General features: G+C 32.8%; 1 long non-coding RNA gene across 1 annotated transcript; it reads left to right on the top strand.

Moving 5' to 3' along the window:
• The first annotated feature begins 1,789 nt into the window (after nt 1-1,789).
• LOC120284946 lies at nt 1,790-8,106 on the top strand. The gene is made up of 3 exons (XR_006541862.1): nt 1,790-2,306; nt 3,019-5,043; nt 5,322-8,106. It is a non-coding gene; the product is annotated as an uncharacterized LOC120284946 (long non-coding RNA).
• The last annotated feature ends 12,625 nt before the right edge of the window (nt 8,107-20,731 follow it).

Raw genomic sequence — 20,731 nt, 5'->3', positions numbered from 1 at the left:
AATCCAAACTTTGCATACTTTTTGTTTGAAGTTTAATGGCAGTTTTCAAGTTTCGCAGCTCAGCTCGTTAGAGTTTAGTTGGCGCTCGAAACTGAGCACTCTGTTGCTCAAGGATGTGCTGGAATCACTCACAGTGCCACTCACTCATTCACCCACCCACGTCTCTCTTTCGGAGGGAGCAAGTATCTACCCATCCCGAGGTCGATTGAGCGCAGGACGCGCGTGCGTTTGCAACAGCTGGCTTTCCTGCTCAGCCAGCGGCCAAAGGTTCAAAAACCTTGTGTTTGGTTCAGCACTCGCAAACATTTGGCCACTCGCCAGGCTACACTGAACGCATTCGGGGTGGTTTATGCCCAACAGGACCATTCTTTCCGAACAATAGAACATTGTGAGGGTTTCAATGCGCGAGTAGGTAGATGGTTGCGAACCGGATTAGGATAGCTCTAAATATAAACTCAGGCATCTCAATATATTCCGAAAAGTACTTTGAAGAACTATGTATATACCTAATTAAGTAACTAATAATTAGATTGAAGAAACCTAATGGAAGGTTTTGTATAACTTTTATTTGAAAACAAGCATGAGACTAGGAAAAGACAATGTTTTATCTATTTCATCCATTATATATCCATTATATGTATTTCATAACGTAAGAATTATTTTTAAATTAGTATACCCGTTACTCATAGAGTGAAAGTATGTAACAGGTATGAGTAAGCGTTGCCGACCATATAAAGTAATGTTTTGATATTTCTTCATATTTTCATTATTCTCTATTTTCATTAGTCTCGTAAATTTCACCAACAAGACAAAACAGTCACGGCCACACTTTTGAACAATTTTTAATTTTTTTTAGCTTATTAATTTTTTCCCGAAATTTCCACCAATATTCCTAAAGAATTTGAATTTACTTGCTGAGTAACGGTATCTTATAGTCGGAAAATTCGATTATAGCACTCTCTTTTGATTTAAAAACAATGTGTGTGATTTAAAATCTATCGATAAGCGTGGGTATTTTATCTTACACAAACTACGGCGCCATAATTGACATATACAACTGTGTTCGTTATTGGTACTACTGGTTTGACATGGGCTTGTTACATGTATCTTACATTGGAAATCTACGTACGTATTAGATAAATGTTTGCTTCGTTTTAACTAATCTTATATGCATTGCCATGAGAACGACATTTCTATAAAATATAACCAAATTTGCGTGTTTTAATTTTTATTTATTTCTTCTCGGACTAAATTAATCGATATGCTTTCGTTAAATTCGGCATGAAAAGAGACAACCCTGTGAATCAATAAAAAAACATGCGGTCCCTCTCTCGAAAACTGAACATTATTTGTCTCCTTCTGGATATTTCGATTCTACACTAATCAACAAAAATTGCTTTATTTTTGTCGAAAGCGATGTACATTTGTGACTATATATGTATCTTATTTTTCGCATTTGTTGATTGTGACTACATAGTTTTAGAGCAGTTAATAAAGCATAAGAGAGAATATCGCTGAAGCAGGAAATTCTCAGACATTATATGTATGCATATCCAGAATTGGTTAGTATGTGCAGTAGTTTCCAGAACACAGGAGAACAATCCAAATGTATGTGCTTAACCGGCTTACCAACCATTCTCTTGAAATGAGGGTAGTTTTTGTAGCACAGTGATGTAGACACTCGTGAGAAACCGGACGAGTCACGTATACGATGTATGTATATAGTGTACTCGCTTCCACCCCACTGCCGCAGACCTGAGAGACAGGCAGATGTTTCACGAAGCCAGCGGTTGGGTATAAATAGAGCCGCCTCAGTCCGGTCACGTCACTCTCAAATGAAAAGTGTTTAAGTGAAGTCAAAGTGAAGCTGAAAAAAAATCGAAAAACCAGTTAAAATTAGTACAAAGAAATTTTCTGTCTTGCAATCTGCAAGCAATAGCTTTAACCGAAAATGGAAAAGTGTAAAAATCGTGTCCCAGGAGGCGAGCAGCAGTACGAGTATTGCAAAATGCAGGGGCAAGGGCCCACGTAGTATTTTTCCACGTCGGGCATTTAATGCTCTCGAGTTGGAAACAAAGAAACCGAATGCAAACCCACTGGAAAAGATGTGATTAGTCATCGATTTTGCTGGTCAGCGTCGGGGAATTTCGCAAAGCAGCAGGCAGTTTTCTCGAGTTTGGCTAGAAAGTGAACCACTAGGCAGTCTGAGGCAGTTATCCAGGATGTCAGGATGTGTGCAGTACTCTCTGTGTCGAATGGCGGTGGCCCTGACCTGCGGATTTTGAAAGATTGAAATAGGAAGCCAGGTATACATACACAGCAACGAATGCAGCGTGTTCTATATTCTTAATTCGTAAGCCAAACCTATGTTTAAGACGTAGTTTATATAACCGTACGTATGTATGTAGCGAAACACGTTTTCAAACGTCGCATCGAAGCCATTTCTTCTGCAGCCATTGCAATTTCATCGTGTTGCGTAATCGCGAATTGTAAATGTGTCCCTACTATTTCACATTTGTGTGTATCCAAGTCGAAAGTTCTCGAACTATTCTCGTCAGCAACCCCCGGATCGAAAGGCCACCAACTGGCTCGTTCTCTCTCCCCAGAAACAGCGTACGCATACGTTTACAATTGACTCTCTACCTATCTGGTATACACATTTTTATATATGTATACACTCAGAGACACCCCAATCCCCCACCATACATATGGACAGATGTGTGAATGTATCGCAGTTGGACGACAACGGCAGCTGTGCAAAAAACGCTGCGGCGTACATAACACTGAGCTCTCTGTTTGCCTTTCCCTAGTTTTGCTTCCCCATACGTATAAATGGTGTTTATCAGCGGTAATCTCGCCAGACTGACTTTGTCCCTGTCGCTTCTATTGGCATTCTAAACTAGATCGTAGACGATTTAACATTTACGTAGCTGTTAATCTTATTTGTAAACATCTCTATATGCAACCTGCCATACCACTTAACCAAGCAATATGTATTTCTTTCTCTAAACTTTATAGTTGGGCGTTGAAAGTTGATATCGATATCGATCCGTGAAAAATCGATACCCTGCGCAAGCATGGGGCGGCATATGGGTGCTGAAAACGCACTCGGCCCGATCCCGATTGCAGCGTTATTCGAAAGCTGTGTCTGCGACCATGACTGAGATCATATGCGTACATATATCTAATGTCCGGGGTCGTGGGCCAGCCAGGGTGCTCGATTCTGTCAGATTGATTGTGCGGATTGTGTTATAGGAACACTGGTGTATCGACTTCTCTGCTCCACTATGGGTGAAGGATACCCTACCGAAAAGGCCTTCTGTCGCTTACTATCATCGAACAAGTTCCGTAAAGGGCAGACATACGTACACGTGGCAGCATATTACGTTCAATGACACATCGTCTCTGGATTAGTAGTTGAACCAACGAGCTCGAACATACCCTGCCAGTTGGTTGTAAATATTAATTTTGTTTTTATATTCAGTTGTAAAGTCAATACGGAAGACATTTCCACACCAACCATGTGTCACTTATGTTCTTAAATACCAGAAACTGTTTAAATTTTTGTTCTTATACACTTCACCAATTAAGAATTACCTGTACTGATGTAAGTGTACTTGTTGAATCACAACAAAAATAGAAAAAATGAATAACAAAAGAGCTCTATAATAGAAAAGCCACAGAAAAGTGAATAAAAAATTCAAAAACTCATAAAAATAAATTTCGAAACATCTGCTCGTGATATTTTTATTTCAAGAAAAGATCCGATTTCAGTTATACCATCTAGCTTAAATTTAGCGTTACGAGAATAGTCCCTCGGAGGAAGGGCCTTTTATCAAGATGCCAATAGCGTTCGTCCTATACACAAATTACTCAGACGTTATGAAACCCAGTCGAAAAATCGGAAAGTGTCTACCATTGAGGAAAGGTCTCTTGATCTCCTTTGAGCGCTAAAAGTTTGTATTGGAACGAGAATATTAAGGTTTAAAATCAGCTGAAAAGTACGTATATTCCGCATTTATTTTTCTCCACATTTTTAGGATCAGAACATCAGAACTATATTTTTTGGAAAAATCAACGGAAATTATTTTGTTTGGAGGTCCCAAATTCTATACACCTTCACGATTATTCTTGCACACGAAAAAAACAATAAATTATTTTTATTGAATGACAAAAAAACACATTTATAACTTGAAAACTATTCTAAGTACTTCAATTTAATTACCGTACCAACATATATACACATGCGACTCGTGTTGGACGAGATTACATTAAGAGAACTGTGAAAAATAAAAAAAAAAAGGCTTACAATTAGAAAATGTAAGGTACAATATTCTTTATAAGGATTTTTTAAAAATAAATAATAATAACAAAATGAACCACAATAATATGATACCTTCAACAATAGATATGATTTATGTCGATTTCCCCAAATATAATCCGTCGAAAAGGCTTAGCCTCCTTGTAAAATAAACTTAAAACCGTAAAGGTACGGTTTGATATTAAACTGTCCCCAAACAACATCGCATCTAATAATTAACTAAATTATTAAGCAATTTAAAAGGTTGTGTTTTTAGGGTATACTAGTTAACTTAATAGGTAGGCATTTGACATACGGTAGTTTCCATGGTATGTATTATATGAACTCTGCAATAAAATGTATGATTTATCTCGATAATAACAAGTATTATCCGTCGAAAATATATGAATTCTACAATAATAGGTAGGATTTATGCCGGTTAACAAAAACATTATGCGTCTGATTGAACATTGAAGTATATGGTATTTTTTATTTGGTATATCTAAGCAACATAAAAATGACCCCAAATTCTATGAGCTCTTTAAAAATAGGTTTTATTTATCCCGATAACCCAAATCATTATCCGTAGAAAAGGCTTGGCCTCTTGGTAAAAGAAACTTAAAATCCATATAGGTAGGGTGTGTTATAAAACTATCCCAATTCAAAATCGCGTCACATAATAAACAAAAAGTTGAAGCATCTTAAAAGGTCTGATTTTTAGGACATATTCATTTACTTAATAGGTAGGCATTGAACAATTGGTATTTTTATGTGGTATATCTTAGCAACTGCAACATGACCCACAATTATATAAACTGTTAAATAATGGGTATGATTTATCTCGACTACCCCAATGATTATTCTTCGAAAAGGCTTAGCCTCTTGGTAAAATAAACTTAAAATCCCTATAGGTAGGGTGTGATATAAAACTATCCCAATTCAAAATCGCGTCACATAATAAACAAAAAGCTGAAGCATCTTAAAAAGTGTGATTTTTAGGACATATTCATTTACTTCATAGGTAGGCATTGAACATACGGTATTTTTATATGGTATATCCTAGCAACTGCAACATGACCCACAATTATATAAACTGTTAAGTAATGGGTATGATATATCTCGACTACCCCAATGATTATCCTTCGAAAAGGCTTAGCCTCTTGGTAAAATAAACTTAATTTCCATATAGGTAGGATGTCTTATAAAACTGTCCCACTTCAAAATCTCGTCACATAATAAGCAAAAAGTTTAAGCATCTTAAAAGGTATGATTTTTAGGACATATTCATTTACTCAATAGGTAGGCATTGAACAATCGGTATTTTAATATGGTATATATATAAACAACTGCAACATGACTCCTACAATTATATAAACTCTTTAACAAGATATTTTTTTAATCCCGATTACCGATATTCATTATCCTTCGAAAAGGCTTAGCCTCTTGGAAAAATAAACTTAAAATCCCTATAGGTAGGGTGTGATATCAAACTATCCAAATTCAAAATCTCGTCACATAATAAACAAAAAGTTTAAGCATCCTAAAAGGTCTGATTTTTAGGACATATTCATTTACTCAATAGGTAGGCATTGAACAATCGGTATTTTAATATGGTATATATATAAACAACTGCAACATGACTCCTACAATTATATAAACTCTTTAACAAGATATTTTTTTAATCCCGATTACCGATATTCATTATCCTTCGAAAAGGCTTAGCCTCTTGGTAAAATAAACTTAAAATCCCTATAGGTAGGGTGTGATATAAAACTTTCCCACTTCAAAATCACGTCACATAATAAAAAAAAAGTTTAAGCATCCTAAAAGGTCTGATTCTTAGGGCATAATAAATTACTTAATAGGTAGGCACTGAACATACGGTATTTTTTATGGACATTTTAATTTACTTAAAAGGTAGGCATTGAACATACGGTATTTTTTATATGGCTTATCTAAGCAACATCAACATGACCCACAATTCTATAAAGTCTTTAACAATAGGTTTTATTTACCCCGATTATCCCAATCATTACCCTTCAAAAAGGCTTAGCCTCTTGGTAAAATAAACTTATAATCCCTATAGGTAGGGTGTGTTATGAAACTGTCCCAATTCAAAATAGAGTCTGGTAATAAACAAAAGTTAAAGCAACGCGAAGGATGGGATTTTTAGGACATACTAAAATAAATAATAGGTAGGCATTGAACATACGGAATTTGTATATGGTATATCTAAACAACTGCAACATTACTCCCACAATTATATGAACTCTTTAACAAGATATTTTATTTATCCCGATTACCCCAATGATTATCCTTCGAAAAGGCTTAGCCTCTTGGTAAAATAAACTTAATTTCCATATAGGTAGGATGTCTTATAAAACTGTCCCACTTCAAAATCTCGTCACATAATAAGCAAAAAGTTTAAGCATCTTAAAAGGTATGATTTTTAGGACATAATAATTTACTTAATAGGTAGGCATTGAACATACGGTATTTTTTATGGTTTATCTAAGCAACATCAACATGACCCACAATTCTATGAAGTCCTTAACAATAGGTTTTATTTATTCCGATTATCCCAATCATTACCCTTCGAAAAGGCTTAGCCTCTTGGTAAAATAATTTTAAAATCCCTATAGGTAGGGTGTGTTATAAAACTGTCCCAATTCAAAATCGAGTCTGGTAATAAACAAAATTTAAAGCAACGCGAACGAAAGGATTTTTAGGACATACTAAATTATTTAATAGGAAGGCATTGAACATACGGAATTTTTATATGGTATATCTAAACAACTGCAACATTACTCCCACAATTATATGAACTCTTTAACAAGATATTTTATTTATCCCGATTACCCCAATGATTATCCTTCGAAAAGGCTTAGCCTCTTGGTAAAATAAACTTAATTTCCGAATAGGTAGGATGTCTTATAAAACTGTCCCACTTCAAAATCTCGTCACATAATAAGCAAAAAGTTTAAGCATCTTAAAAGGTATGATTTTTAGGACATAATAATTTACTTAATAGGTAGGCATTGATTATACGGTATTTTTTATGGTTTATCTAAGCAACATCAACATGACCCACAATTCTATGAAGTCCTTAACAATAGGTTTTATTTATCCCGATTATCCCAATCATTACCCTTCGAAAAGGCTTAGCCTCTTGGTAAAATAATTTTAAAATCCCTATAGGTAGGGTGTGTTATAAAACTGTCCCAATTCAAAATCGAGTCTGGTAATAAACAAAATTTAAAGCAACGCGAACGAAAGGATTTTTAGGACATACTAAAATAAATAATAGGTAGGCATTGAACATACGGAATTTGTATATGGTATATCTAAACAACTGCAACATTACTCCCACAATTATATGAACTCTTTAACAAGATATTTTATTTATCCCGATTACCCCAATGATTATCCTTCGAAAAGGCTTAGCCTCTTGGTAAAATAAACTTAATTTCCATATAGGTAGGATGTCTTATAAAACTGTCCCACTTCAAAATCGAGTCTGGTAATAAACAAAATTTAAAGCAACGCGAAGGATAGGATTTTTAGGACATACTAAATTATTTAATAGGAAGGCATTGAACATACGGAATTTTTATATGGTATATCTAAACAACTGCAACATTACTCCCACAATTATTTGAACTCTTTAACAAGATATTTTATTTATCCCGATTACCCCAATGATTATCCTTTGAAAAGGCTTAGCCTCTTGGTAAAATAAACTTAATTTCCATATAGGTAGGATGTCTTATAAAACTGTCCCTCTTCAAAATCTCGTCACATAATAAGCAAAAAGTTTAAGCATCTTAAAATGTATGATTTTTAGGACATAATAATTTACTTAATAGGTAGGCATTGAACATACGGTATTTTTTATGGTTTATCTAAGCAACATCAACATGACCCACAATTCTATGAAGTCCTTAACAATAGGTTTTATTTATTCCGATTATCCCAATCATTACCCTTCGAAAAGGCTTAGCCTCTTGGTAAAATAATTTTAAAATCCCTATAGGTAGGGTATGTTATAAAACTGTCCCAATTCAAAATCGAGTCTGGTAATAAACAAAATTTAAAGCAACGCGAACGAAAGGATTTTTAGGACATACTAAATTATTTAATAGGAAGGCATTGAACATACGGAATTTTTATATGGTATATCTAAACAACTGCAACATTACTCCCACAATTATTTGAACTCTTTAACAAGATATTTTATTTATCCCGATTACCCCAATGATTATCCTTCGAAAAGGCTTAGCCTCTTGGTAAAATAAACTTAATTTCCGAATAGGTAGGATGTCTTATAAAACTGTCCCACTTCAAAATCTCGTCACATAATAAGCAAAAAGTTTAAGCATCTTAAAAGGTATGATTTTTAGGACATAATAATTTACTTAATAGGTAGGCATTGATTATACGGTATTTTTTATGGTTTATCTAAGCAACATCAACATGACCCACAATTCTATGAAGTCCTTAACAATAGGTTTTATTTATCCCGATTATCCCAATCATTACCCTTCGAAAAGGCTTAGCCTCTTGGTAAAATAATTTTAAAATCCCTATAGGTAGGGTGTGTTATAAAACTGTCCCAATTCAAAATCGAGTCTGGTAATAAACAAAATTTAAAGCAACGCGAACGAAAGGATTTTTAGGACATACTAAAATAAATAATAGGTAGGCATTGAACATACGGAATTTGTATATGGTATATCTAAACAACTGCAACATTACTCCCACAATTATATGAACTCTTTAACAAGATATTTTATTTATCCCGATTACCCCAATGATTATCCTTCGAAAAGGCTTAGCCTCTTGGTAAAATAAACTTAATTTCCATATAGGTAGGATGTCTTATAAAACTGTCCCACTTCAAAATCTCGTCACAAAAGGCTTAGCCTCTTGGTAAAATAAACTTAATTTCCATATAGGTAGGGTGTGTTATAAAACTGTCCCAATTCAAAATCGAGTCTGGTAATAAACAAAATTTAAAGCAACGCGAAGGATAGGATTTTTAGGACATACTAAATTATTTAATAGGAAGGCATTGAACATACGGAATTTTTATATGGTATATCTAAACAACTGCAACATTACTCCCACAATTATTTGAACTCTTTAACAAGATATTTTATTTATCCCGATTACCCCAATGATTATCCTTCGAAAAGGCTTATCCTCTTGGTAAAATAAACTTAATTTCCATATAGGTAGGATGTCTTATAAAACTGTCCCACTTCAAAATCTCGTCACAAAAGGCTTAGCCTCTTGGTAAAATAAACTTAATTTCCATATAGGTAGGGTGTGTTATAAAACTGTCCCAATTCAAAATCGAGTCTGGTAATAAACAAAATTTAAAGCAACGCGAACGAAAGGATTTTTAGGACATACTAAATTATTTAATAGGAAGGCATTGAACATACGGAATTTTTATATGGTATATCTAAACAACTGCAACATTACTCCCACAATTATTTGAACTCTTTAACAAGATATTTTATTTATCCCGATTACCCCAATGATTATCCTTCGAAAAGGCTTAGCCTCTTGGTAAAATAAACTTAATTTCCGAATAGGTAGGATGTCTTATAAAACTGTCCCACTTCAAAATCTCGTCACATAATAAGCAAAAAGTTTAAGCATCTTAAAAGGTATGATTTTTAGGACATAATAATTTACTTAATAGGTAGGCATTGATTATACGGTATTTTTTATGGTTTATCTAAGCAACATCAACATGACCCACAATTCTATGAAGTCCTTAATAGGTTTTATTTATCCCGATTATCCCAATCATTACCCTTCGAAAAGGCTTGGCCTCTTGGTAAAATAATTTTAAAATCCCTATAGGTAGGGTGTGTTATAAAACTGTCCCAATTCAAAATCGAGTCTGGTAATAAACAAAATTTAAAGCAACGCGAACGAAAGGATTTTTAGGACATACTAAAATAAATAATAGGTAGGCATTGAACATACGGAATTTGTATATGGTATATCTAAACAACTGCAACATTACTCCCACAATTATATGAACTCTTTAACAAGATATTTTATTTATCCCGATTACCCCAATGATTATCCTTCGAAAAGGCTTAGCCTCTTGGTAAAATAAACTTAATTTCCATATAGGTAGGATGTCTTATAAAACTGTCCCACTTCAAAATCTCGTCACAAAAGGCTTAGCCTCTTGGTAAAATAAACTTAATTTCCATATAGGTAGGGTGTGTTATAAAACTGTCCCAATTCAAAATCGAGTCTGGTAATAAACAAAATTTAAAGCAACGCGAAGGATAGGATTTTTAGGACATACTAAATTATTTAATAGGAAGGCATTGAACATACGGAATTTTTATATGGTATATCTAAACAACTGCAACATTACTCCCACAATTATTTGAACTCTTTAACAAGATATTTTATTTATCCCGATTACCCCAATGATTATCCTTTGAAAAGGCTTAGCCTCTTGGTAAAATAAACTTAATTTCCATATAGGTAGGATGTCTTATAAAACTGTCCCTCTTCAAAATCTCGTCACATAATAAGCAAAAAGTTTAAGCATCTTAAAAGGTATGATATTTAGGACATAATAATTTACTTAATAGGTAGGCATTGAACATACGGTATTTTTTATGGTTTATCTAAGCAACATCAACATGACCCACAATTCTATGAAGTCCTTAACAATAGGTTTTATTTATTCCGATTATCCCAATCATTACCCTTCGAAAAGGCTTAGCCTCTTGGTAAAATAATTTTAAAATCCCTATAGGTAGGGTATGTTATAAAACTGTCCCAATTCAAAATCGAGTCTGGTAATAAACAAAATTTAAAGCAACGCGAACGAAAGGATTTTTAGGACATACTAAATTATTTAATAGGAAGGCATTGAACATACGGAATTTTTATATGGTATATCTAAACAACTGCAACATTACTCCCACAATTATTTGAACTCTTTAACAAGATATTTTATTTATCCCGATTACCCCAATGATTATCCTTCGAAAAGGCTTAGCCTCTTGGTAAAATAAACTTAATTTCCGAATAGGTAGGATGTCTTATAAAACTGTCCCACTTCAAAATCTCGTCACATAATAAGCAAAAAGTTTAAGCATCTTAAAAGGTATGATTTTTAGGACATAATAATTTACTTAATAGGTAGGCATTGATTATACGGTATTTTTTATGGTTTATCTAAGCAACATCAACATGACCCACAATTCTATGAAGTCCTTAACAATAGGTTTTATTTATCCCGATTATCCCAATCATTACCCTTCGAAAAGGCTTAGCCTCTTGGTAAAATAATTTTAAAATCCCTATAGGTAGGGTGTGTTATAAAACTGTCCCAATTCAAAATCGAGTCTGGTAATAAACAAAATTTAAAGCAACGCGAACGAAAGGATTTTTAGGACATACTAAAATAAATAATAGGTAGGCATTGAACATACGGAATTTGTATATGGTATATCTAAACAACTGCAACATTACTCCCACAATTATATGAACTCTTTAACAAGATATTTTATTTATCCCGATTACCCCAATGATTATCCTTCGAAAAGGCTTAGCCTCTTGGTAAAATAAACTTAATTTCCATATAGGTAGGATGTCTTATAAAACTGTCCCACTTCAAAATCTCGTCACAAAAGGCTTAGCCTCTTGGTAAAATAAACTTAATTTCCATATAGGTAGGGTGTGTTATAAAACTGTCCCAATTCAAAATCGAGTCTGGTAATAAACAAAATTTAAAGCAACGCGAAGGATAGGATTTTTAGGACATACTAAATTATTTAATAGGAAGGCATTGAACATACGGAATTTTTATATGGTATATCTAAACAACTGCAACATTACTCCCACAATTATTTGAACTCTTTAACAAGATATTTTATTTATCCCGATTACCCCAATGATTATCCTTTGAAAAGGCTTAGCCTCTTGGTAAAATAAACTTAATTTCCATATAGGTAGGATGTCTTATAAAACTGTCCCTCTTCAAAATCTCGTCACATAATAAGCAAAAAGTTTAAGCATCTTAAAAGGTATGATTTTTAGGACATAATAATTTACTTAATAGGTAGGCATTGAACATACGGTATTTTTTTATGGTTTATCTAAGCAACATCAACATGACCCACAATTCTATGAAGTCCTTAACAATAGGTTTTATTTATTCCGATTATCCCAATCATTACCCTTCGAAAAGGCTTAGCCTCTTGGTAAAATAATTTTAAAATCCCTATAGGTAGGGTATGTTATAAAACTGTCCCAATTCAAAATCGAGTCTGGTAATAAACAAAATTTAAAGCAACGCGAACGAAAGGATTTTTAGGACATACTAAATTATTTAATAGGAAGGCATTGAACATACGGAATTTTTATATGGTATATCTAAACAACTGCAACATTACTCCCACAATTATTTGAACTCTTTAACAAGATATTTTATTTATCCCGATTACCCCAATGATTATCCTTCGAAAAGGCTTATCCTCTTGGTAAAATAAACTTAATTTCCATATAGGTAGGATGTCTTATAAAACTGTCCCACTTCAAAATCTCGTCACAAAAGGCTTAGCCTCTTGGTAAAATAAACTTAATTTCCATATAGGTAGGGTGTGTTATAAAACTGTCCCAATTCAAAATCGAGTCTGGTAATAAACAAAATTTAAAGCAACGCGAACGAAAGGATTTTTAGGACATACTAAATTATTTAATAGGAAGGCATTGAACATACGGAATTTTTATATGGTATATCTAAACAACTGCAACATTACTCCCACAATTATTTGAACTCTTTAACAAGATATTTTATTTATCCCGATTACCCCAATGATTATCCTTCGAAAAGGCTTAGCCTCTTGGTAAAATAAACTTAATTTCCGAATAGGTAGGATGTCTTATAAAACTGTCCCACTTCAAAATCTCGTCACATAATAAGCAAAAAGTTTAAGCATCTTAAAAGGTATGATTTTTAGGACATAATAATTTACTTAATAGGTAGGCATTGATTATACGGTATTTTTTATGGTTTATCTAAGCAACATCAACATGACCCACAATTCTATGAAGTCCTTAACAATAGGTTTTATTTATCCCGATTATCCCAATCATTACCCTTCGAAAAGGCTTGGCCTCTTGGTAAAATAATTTTAAAATCCCTATAGGTAGGGTGTGTTATAAAACTGTCCCAATTCAAAATCGAGTCTGGTAATAAACAAAATTTAAAGCAACGCGAACGAAAGGATTTTTAGGACATACTAAAATAAATAATAGGTAGGCATTGAACATACGGAATTTGTATATGGTATATCTAAACAACTGCAACATTACTCCCACAATTATATGAACTCTTTAACAAGATATTTTATTTATCCCGATTACCCCAATGATTATCCTTCGAAAAGGCTTAGCCTCTTGGTAAAATAAACTTAATTTCCATATAGGTAGGATGTCTTATAAAACTGTCCCACTTCAAAATCTCGTCACAAAAGGCTTAGCCTCTTGGTAAAATAAACTTAATTTCCATATAGGTAGGGTGTGTTATAAAACTGTCCCAATTCAAAATCGAGTCTGGTAATAAACAAAATTTAAAGCAACGCGAAGGATAGGATTTTTAGGACATACTAAATTATTTAATAGGAAGGCATTGAACATACGGAATTTTTATATGGTATATCTAAACAACTGCAACATTACTCCCACAATTATTTGAACTCTTTAACAAGATATTTTATTTATCCCGATTACCCCAATGATTATCCTTTGAAAAGGCTTAGCCTCTTGGTAAAATAAACTTAATTTCCATATAGGTAGGATGTCTTATAAAACTGTCCCTCTTCAAAATCTCGTCACATAATAAGCAAAAAGTTTAAGCATCTTAAAAGGTATGATTTTTAGGACATAATAATTTACTTAATAGGTAGGCATTGAACATACGGTATTTTTTATGGTTTATCTAAGCAACATCAACATGACCCACAATTCTATGAAGTCCTTAACAATAGGTTTTATTTATTCCGATTATCCCAATCATTACCCTTCGAAAAGGCTTAGCCTCTTGGTAAAATAATTTTAAAATCCCTATAGGTAGGGTATGTTATAAAACTGTCCCAATTCAAAATCGAGTCTGGTAATAAACAAAATTTAAAGCAACGCGAACGAAAGGATTTTTAGGACATACTAAATTATTTAATAGGAAGGCATTGAACATACGGAATTTTTATATGGTATATCTAAACAACTGCAACATTACTCCCACAATTATTTGAACTCTTTAACAAGATATTTTATTTATCCCGATTACCCCAATGATTATCCTTCGAAAAGGCTTATCCTCTTGGTAAAATAAACTTAATTTCCATATAGGTAGGATGTCTTATAAAACTGTCCCACTTCAAAATCTCGTCACAAAAGGCTTAGCCTCTTGGTAAAATAAACTTAATTTCCATATAGGTAGGGTGTGTTATAAAACTGTCCCAATTCAAAATCGAGTCTGGTAATAAACAAAATTTAAAGCAACGCGAACGAAAGGATTTTTAGGACATACTAAATTATTTAATAGGAAGGCATTGAACATACGGAATTTTTATATGGTATATCTAAACAACTGCAACATTACTCCCACAATTATTTGAACTCTTTAACAAGATATTTTATTTATCCCGATTACCCCAATGATTATCCTTCGAAAAGGCTTAGCCTCTTGGTAAAATAAACTTAATTTCCGAATAGGTAGGATGTCTTATAAAACTGTCCCACTTCAAAATCTCGTCACATAATAAGCAAAAAGTTTAAGCATCTTAAAAGGTATGATTTTTAGGACATAAAAATTTACTTAATAGGTAGGCATTGATTATACGGTATTTTTTATGGTTTATCTAAGCAACATCAACATGACCCACAATTCTATGAAGTCCTTAACAATAGGTTTTATTTATCCCGATTATCCCAATCATTACCCTTCGAAAAGGCTTAGCCTCTTGGTAAAATAATTTTAAAATCCCTATAGGTAGGGTGTGTTATAAAACTGTCCCAATTCAAAATCGAGTCTGGTAATAAACAAAATTTAAAGCAACGCGAACGAAAGGATTTTTAGGACATACTAAAATAAATAATAGGTAGGCATTGAACATACGGAATTTGTATATGGTATATCTAAACAACTGCAACATTACTCCCACAATTATATGAACTCTTTAACAAGATATTTTATTTATCCCGATTACCCCAATGATTATCCTTCGAAAAGGCTTAGCCTCTTGGTAAAATAAACTTAATTTCCATATAGGTAGGATGTCTTATAAAACTGTCCCACTTCAAAATCTCGTCACAAAAGGCTTAGCCTCTTGGTAAAATAAACTTAATTTCCATAAGGTAGGGTGTGTTATAAAACTGTCCCAATTCAAAATCGAGTAATAATAAACAAAATTTAAAGCAACGCGAAGGATAGGATTTTTAGGACATACTAAATTATTTAATAGGAAGGCATTGAACATACGGAATTTTTATATGGTATATCTAAACAACTGCAACATTACTCCCACAATTATTTGAACTCTTTAACAAGATATTTTATTTATCCCGATTACCCCAATGATTATCCTTTGAAAAGGCTTAGCCTCTTGGTAAAATAAACTTAATTTCCATATAGGTAGGATGTCTTATAAAACTGTCCCACTTCAAAATCTCGTCACATAATAAGCAAAAAGTTTAAGCATCTTAAAAGGTATGATTTTTAGGACATAATAATTTACTTAATAGGTAGGCATTGAACATACGGTATTTTTTATGGTTTATCTAAGCAACATCAACATGACCCACAATTCTATGAAGTCCTTAACAATAGGTTTTATTTATTCCGATTATCCCAATCATTACCCTTCGAAAAGGCTTAGCCTCTTGGTAAAATAATTTTAAAATCCCTATAGGTAGGGTATGTTATAAAACTGTCCCAATTCAAAATCGAGTCTGGTAATAAACAAAATTTAAAGCAACGCGAACGAAAGGATTTTTAGGACATACTAAATTATTTAATAGGAAGGCATTGAACATACGGAATTTTTATATGGTATATCTAAACAACTGCAACATTACTCCCACAATTATTTGAACTCTTTAACAAGATATTTTATTTATCCCGATTACCCCAATGATTATCCTTCGAAAAGGCTGAGCCTCTTGGTAAAATAAACTTAATTTCCATATAGGTAGGATGTCTTATAAAACTGTCCCACTTCAAAATCTCGTCACAAAAGGCTTAGCCTCTTGGTAAAATAAACTTAATTTCCATATAGGTAGGGTGTGTTATAAAACTGTCCCAATTCAAAATCGAGTCTGGTAATAAACAAAATTTAAAGCAACGCGAAGGATAGGATTTTTAGGACATACTAAATTATTTAATAGGAAGGCATTGAACATACGGAATTTTTATATGGTATATCTAAACAACTGCAACATTACTCCCACAATTATTTGAACTCTTTAACAAGATATTTTATTTATCCCGATTACCCCAATGATTATCCTTTGAAAAGGCTTAGCCTCTTGGTAAAATAAACTTAATTTCCATATAGGTAGGATGTCTTATAAAACTGTCCCACTTCAAAATCTCGTCACATAATAAGCAAAAAGTTGAAGCATCTTTAAAGGTATAATTTTTAGGACATAATAATTTACTTAATAGGTAGGCATTGAACATACGGTATTTTTTATGGTTTATCTAAGCAACATCAACATGACCCACAATTCTATGAAGTCCTTAACAATAGGTTTTATTTATTCCGATTATCCCAATCATTACCCTTCGAAAAGGCTTAGCCTCTTGGTAAAATAATTTTAAAATCCCTATAGGTAGGGTATGTTATAAAACTGTCCCAATTCAAAATTGAGTCTGGTAATAAACAAAATTTAAAGCAACGCGAACGAAAGGATTTTTAGGACATACTAAATTATTTAATAGGAAGGCATTGAACATACGGCATTTTTATATGGTATATCTAAACAACTGCAACATTACTCCCACAATTATATGAACTCTTTAACAAGATATTTTTTTTTTATCCCGATTACCCCAATGATTATTCTTCGAAAAGGCTTAGCCTCTTGGTAAAATAAACTTAATTTCCATATAGGTAGGATGTCTTATAAAACTGGCCCACTTCAAAATCTCGTCACATAATAAGCAAAAAGTTTAAGCATCTTAAAAGGTATGATTTTTAGGACATAATAATTTACTTAATAGGTAGGCATTGAACATACGGTATTTTTTATGGTTTATCTAAGCAACATCAACATGACCCACAATTCTATGAAGTCCTTAACAATAGGTTTTATTTATTCCGATTATCCCAATCATTACCCTTCGAAAAGGCTTAGCCTCTTGGTAAAATAATTTTAAAATCCCTACAGGTTGGGTGTGTTATAAAACTGTCCCAATTCAAAATCGAGTCTGGTAATAAACAAAATTTAAAGCAACGCGAACGAAAGGATTTTTAGGACATACTAAATTATTTAATAGGAAGGCATTGAACATACGGTATTTTTATATGGTATATCTAAACAACTGCAACATTACTCCCACAATTATATGAACTCTTTAACAAGATATTTTATTTATCCCGATTACCCCAATGATTATTCTTCGAAAAGGCTTAGCCTCTTGGTAAAATAAACTTAATTTCCATATAGGTAGGATGTCTTATAAAACTGTCCCACTTCAAAATCTCGTCGCATAATAAGCAAAAAGTTGAAGCATCTTAAAAGGTCTGATTTTTAGGACATATTAATTTATTTAATAGGTAGGCATTGAACATACGGTATTTTTATATGGTATATCTTAGCAACTGCAACATGACCCACAATTATATAAACTGTTAAATAATGGATAAGATTTATCTCGACTACCCCAATGATTATTCTTCGAAAAGGCTTAGCCTCTTGGTAAAATAAACTTAAAATCCCTATAAGTAGGGTGTGATATAAAACTATCCCAATTCAAAATCGCGTCACATAATAAACAAAAAGTTGAAGCATCTTTAAAGGTATGATTTGTAGGACATATTCATTTACTTAATAGGTAGGCATTGAACATACGGTATTTTTTTTATGGTTTATCTAAGCAACATCAACATGACCCACAATTCTATGAAGTCCTTAACAATAGGTTTTATTTATCCCGATTACCCCAATCATTACCTTTCAAAAAGGCTTAGCCTCTTGGTAAAATAAACTTAATTTCCATATAGGTAGGATGTCTTATAAAACTGTCCCACTTCAAAATCTCGTCCCAAAATAAACAAAAAGTTGAAGCATCTTAAAAGGTCTGATTTTTAGGACATATTAATTTACTTAATAGGTAGGCATTGAACATACGGTATTTTTTATATGGTTTATCTAAGCAACATCAACATGACCCACAATTCTATGAAGTCCTTAATAATAGGTTTTATTTATCCCGATTACCCCAATCATTACCTTTCAAAAAGGCTTAGCCTCTTGGTAAAATAAACTTAATTTCCATATAGGTAGGATGTCTTATAAAACTGTCCCACTTCAAAATCTCGTCACATAATAAACAAAAAGTTGAAGCATCTTAAAAGGTCTGATTTTTAGGACATATTCATTTACTTAATAGGTAGGCATTGAACATACGGTATTTTTATATGGTATATCTTAGCAACTGCAACATGACCCACAATTATATAAACTGTTAAAAAATGGATAAGATTTATCTCGACTACCCCAATGATTATTCTTCGAAAAGGCTTAGCCCCTCGGTAAAATAAACTTAAAATCCCTATAGGTAGGGTGTGATATAAAACTATCCCAATTCAAAATCGCGTCACATAATACACAAAAAGTTGAAGCATCTTAAAAGGTATGATTTGTAGGACATATTAATTTACTTAATAGGTAGGCATTGAACATACGGTATTTTTTATATGGTTTATCTAAGCAACATCAACATGACCCACAATTCTATGAAGTCCTTAACAATAGGTTTTATTTATCCCGATTACCCCAATCATTACCTATCAAAAAGGCTTAGCCTCTTGGTAAAATAAACTTAATTTCCATATAGGTAGGATGTCTTATAAAACTGTCCCACTTCAAAATCTCGTCACATAATAAACAAAAAGTTGAAGCATCTTAAAAGGTCTGATTTTTAGGACATATTAATTTACTTAATAGGTAGGCATTGAACATATGGTATTTTTATATGGTATATCTTAGCAACTGCAACATGACCCACAATTATATGAACTCTTTAACAAGATATTTTATTTATCCCGATTACCCCAATCATTACCCTTCGAAAAGGCTTAGCCTCTTGGTAAAATAATTTTAAAATCCCTATAGGTAGGGTGTGTTACAAAACTGTCCCAATTCAAAATCGAGTCTGGTAATAAACAAAATTTAAAGCAACGCGAAGGATAAGATTTTTAGGACATACTAAATTATTTAATAGGAAGGCATTGAACATACGGTATTTTTAAATGGTATATCTTAGCAACTGCAACATGACCCACAATTATATAAACTGTTAAATAATGGATATGATTTATCTCGACTACCCCAATGATTATCCTTCGAAAAGGCTTAGCCTCTTGGTAAAATAAACTTAATTTCCATATAGGTAGGATGTCTTATAAAACTGCCCCACTTCAAAATTTCGTCACATAATAAACAAAAAGTTGAAGCATCTTTTAAGGTATGGTTTTAGGACATATAAATTTACTTAATAGGTAGGCACTGAACATACGGTATTTTTTATATGGTTTATCTAAGCAACATCGACATGACCCACAATTCTATGAAGTCTTTAACAATAGGTTTTATTTATCCCGATTACCCCAATCATTACCCTACAAAAATGGTTAGCCTCTTGGTAAAATAAACTTATAATCCCTATAGGTAGGGTGTATTATAAAACTGTCCCAATTCAAAATCGGGTCTGGTAATAAAGAAAATTAAAAGCAACACGAAGAAATGTATTTTTAGGACATACTAATTTACTTAATAGGTAGGCGTTGAAAACACGGTATTTTGTATATGCAACTATCTTAGCAACTTTAACATGACCCATAATTAACAAAAGGTTTTATTTGTTCCGATTACCTCAAATATTATCCGTCGAAGAGGCTTTGCCTCTTGGAAAAATAAACTTAAAATTCATATAGGTAGGGTGTGATATAAAACTGTCCCAATTCAAAATCTCAATTCAAAACCAAAACATAAAGTATCTTGAAAGGTGTCCTAAAATCACATGCTAGTTTAATTTTCGTCAAAAAGGATTAGCCTCTTGGTCAAATAAATTTTCCAATTCAAATTTCCGTAACCAGTGAGTCAAGATATTAGATAGGATAGGATAGGATAGAAATTTACTGTATTCATTATGTG

Source organism: Drosophila simulans, chromosome 3R, assembly GCF_016746395.2.
Source record: "Drosophila simulans strain w501 chromosome 3R, Prin_Dsim_3.1, whole genome shotgun sequence".
NCBI lineage: Eukaryota > Metazoa > Arthropoda > Insecta > Diptera > Drosophilidae > Drosophila > Drosophila simulans.
This window is presented reverse-complemented; position numbering and strand designations above follow the sequence as displayed.